Here is a 4,341-nt window from a genome sequence, read left to right on the forward strand (position 1 = left end):
GTTTAAAAAACGGTCATAATTTACATTTTGCACTGTCGGACCTTAAGGAGGTCAGAGCTCGGTTCGTTAAATGCGAAAAAGAAGAAATGGGAATGGGAGTGAGACAAAAAAAATGTGCATAAGCAATTTATTGCAAACAACCATCAAAGTGAAATAAGCTGTTCTTCAGTTGATCCAAAGCTTAAGACAACAGGCGTTAAAAGATAAAACCTTGGCAAACATGTGGCCTCATTGTCCGTCAGGGATTCACACTGTCATGATCTCTAGATGGCAAAGGCAAAAAAGCTTTCTCTCTTTAAACGCGGTCAGATTATTGCACTGCACTCTGTAGACATTAAAATTCGCTTGAGTCAAACTCTCCTGCAGCACATTTCTTGGAATATCAAATATAAATACACTGTATAATAAAATATATTTGGAAATAACGGTTCCAGGAACATCTCTCATTATAGTATGCTGTTTTTTTTGGAGACATTCTTAAGAAATTACATTAAGGAACATCATGTGAATACAATCCATTTGCATGATCCGAAAAGGAGTCAGAAGAAGCGATGCTTATTTAATCTAACCACGAGGCCACCGTGTGGCCCCCTTATTTAATCCAACATTGCAAAATGTCAATTCTTGCAATCTTTCAACTGGCCTTTAAATTTTGATCAGAAGTGTATGTAATCATCAACTACAAGTGCATTCTGTGCCTTAACAGCTGCTTTAGAATACGACAGCCTGCTAACAAGGCGACCATAAAAGACGTGACAAGCCTGTCTTTTGTCTACATTTCCACCCTCCTACCTTCCTGTTGTAAAGGCATTGTTCCAAGAAGCTATTGTGGACTGCTGTGCTCCCCCCCCCCCCCATCAAAAGTGGGCCACGCTTTGGATACAAATGTGCCGAGGAGAAAGGGAAGGAAAGCGTGAGACAGGAGAAGTGTTTCCTCGCAAGGCTGCAGCCGAACGCGTGTCTGGCCATCCAGCATTGGTAAGATACAGTTCACAGTAACACAGGAGTATCTACTGTAGAACACAGCGTTGCTATTCAGACAATCTCTCATGAACCAGAATGTACACAACACCTTACAGAGGTCTGGCAAACTTTGGAATAAGGAAATTGCTGCATGCCTTATGACTCACTGGAATGTAGATTTTATACGCTGCTTACAAAAGATGATTTAAAATGTCGCAGAAACAAAAAGCTGAGTGTCTTTACTGCAGTCACAGAACTTTTTAAAGTGAATAGTAGGCTCCACTCGACTATACGCCTCAATTAATAGCACGGTTGCGCTGTCCACAAATTGTACAACTAAATATACACCTTCTTTATTGTGACTGACACCACCTTGTGTCGTAATAGATGTCATGACTGCAGCTAAAAAGACAATGTGTCAGAGAATTCCAAAACGTTGTAAAATGTAATATAAATGTGTATACTTTCCCTTTCCCCCAAAACTGCAACCTCTATCAATGTTTTTAAAAATCAGCGAAAAACATTTCTCTTCAGACGGGCCTTTCACTGTTGATTTTTCAGTGATTATACTGCTCTATTAGTGTGGTCATGTTATTGTATGGCCCTCTCACTGCATCTAATGTGTTTAAAGTGTCCATCCATCCATCCATCCATTTTCAATGCCGCTTCATCCGCATTAGGGTCGCGGGGGTATGCTGGAGCCTATCCCAGCTGACTTTGGGTGACAGGCGGGGTACACCCTGGACTGGTCACCAGCCAATGGCAGGGCACATATAGACAAACAACCATTCACACTCACATTCATACCTATGGACAATTTAGAGTCGCCAATTAACCTCACCTGCATGTTTTTGGAAATGTGGGAGGAAGCCGGAGTACCCGGAGAAAACCCACACGCACACGGGGAGAACATGCAAACTCCACACAGAAATGCTCAAGGGAGAATCGAACCCATATCTTCCCGATCTCCATCCAGGCTGTTCCTGTGTTGGCCAACATGCTAACCACTAGACCACCGCGTGGCCCGTGTTTAAAGTGTATTCATTTAAAAAAAATATTTCGCATACATTTTTCATTTGCCACAACACATGACAAATATAGTAGCCAAGCAATTCTCAATTTTCTCAATTTCTAAGTGTTAAGATGGTCTGTCTCTCTTCCATTGTTAATTTCCTCTTTACTTGCCATTTTTGGAGCAACAAATTACTTTCTCCAGTACAATACAATTCAATTGATGTTGTTCAGGGTAAAGTACTACAGTGTGTTCCAAACATTGTTTTTATGCAGACAGAGGATGTAGTAAGTACTCCAGAACTTGGAACACCTGGAGGAATTACAGTAGTTGTACCAACTGCCAAGGTTTGATCAACCTCCATTTCTGCAGAACAGCTTTAAATTGTTACATTGTTGACCCATTTTGTGGTCCCTGAAACAGGCCTTGCTGTATAAACCTGAAATACACATTCTTTTTCAGGTTTGGGTAACCTTACCTTTTTTTAAACACTGGCACTTCACCACTTTCCTTTGTACCATTTTCAAGCTATTCATTGGACTTGAACGACTTGAATTTCAATAAATACCCGGGAAAAAAAAAGAAATCATGAAGGGAGTAAACACTTTTTCACACTACTGTGTGTATGCATACAAAAAAAAAAAGCTATTCAGCTTTTAAAGTAATCTCCCCAATTACTACAAAAATAAAATGTACTAAAAATATATTGATATAATGTGAAGTAGTCAGTGTACATCTTGTATAACGGCGTAATTCACTGTCCTCTCCTCTAAACTGCTGGCGACAAAAGTGAGTACACCCCTAAGTGAAAAGGTATATATGGTATCTAGGCAGTATGGCTTCATTGTTTGGGTTATTAGAGCAAAAATAACATATAGAATGTACATATTGTCATCGAGTCAGCCCAAACACCCCTGAGACTGAGCTGTGTACAGTGACAACACATATTTATATAGTGATTTCATATTTAGCCGTCAGTCATTTGATGTCTGTTGCCCCTTAGCATTTTTACAAGTATGCATATGTGCATGTAGCACGCTTCTATTTGTGTCCTATGCTGTCAACGCTATATTCAAAGTCCATCATCAGTCCCCTGAGGGCTACGCGACTACGCTTCCAGCTCTACATTGTACACTACGTATCTGCACATGTTCACGTGTTTGTTTTTTGTTTTTAATACGATAGCAGACACTAAGAAGGTGTTGCCAATCCAACAGAATCTAATGTTATTTCTTCACAAGCTGTGTTGCTTTTGTGGAACAGTCCCAAGAGGCTTCATGTGCAACGACAACAACAACAAGATAATGACTCATTTGGAAAAGTTGTGCAAGCCCACTTTGAAGAAGAACATTTTCAGAATCTTTGAAAGTCACTTGTTTGATGAGGTTCACGTTTTCATCAAATGCCATTTGACTGATCTCCACTAATTAGTCACATACAAAGAAAGAAACCCGTTTTGGTTTGGCTTCATTTAACCTAAACTCATCTGTTCTTCATCTTTTGTTTATTAAACACCAGAGGTGTGGACTTGAGTCACGTGATCTGAACTAGTGTCAGACTCGAGTCACAACTTTGATGATTTTAAGGTTTGACTTGACAATTTCATCAAAGACTTGCAACTTGACTTGGACTTTACCTCGAAGTTTTCAAGTGTCTGAGCATACACATAAACAACTAGAGCATTGCTTGGATCTCTATGAGCGCCATCACACGTGCACACTTGTAGTATCACACCCCTCCAAAACCTTAAAACTTGAAGTAGTCCAACTTCCATTTTGTGGTATTTTGTACACTGGGTTCTCTACTTACGAACATGCGACTTGCGATAATTCGGAGATACGAACGCAAGCTGACTGGTCTATATTTTCATGTATTTTATTAACTCCATATTTATACTGCTACATGCGTGACCAGTAGAGGGCACTGTGACACTGCTAATGAGAGTGTAAAGGAGAAATGCAAAGCTAAATTGTAGCTGTACGATGCAACCCTGACAGAGCGTGTGATTAAAGTTTATGAAGAGTTAATAGGCCTGCTTAATTCTACACCACCCACAGAACACTACCTCTTTTACAAGAGTCTATCGATGACGACCATTTGTCCTTTTTTTCAATAACTCCTCCTCCACCACAACGACGTATGCTCGACCACTCCTCTTCAAAGGTAAATAACATTTATCATTACGTATTATTATATCATTTTTATTATTGTTGTTTTTTTTCATTAATTATCCTCGTTTAATATTTCTAGTGCATCCAAAGTCATATTTACATACATACGCATATACTGTATATGTATACACATACATGTAGTACCTATATCATTGGTAATATCACCTGTTGTTCAATTTACAAACAAATCGACTT

The sequence above is a fragment of the Dunckerocampus dactyliophorus genome, chromosome 6 (genome assembly GCF_027744805.1).
Source record: "Dunckerocampus dactyliophorus isolate RoL2022-P2 chromosome 6, RoL_Ddac_1.1, whole genome shotgun sequence".
NCBI lineage: Eukaryota > Metazoa > Chordata > Actinopteri > Syngnathiformes > Syngnathidae > Dunckerocampus > Dunckerocampus dactyliophorus.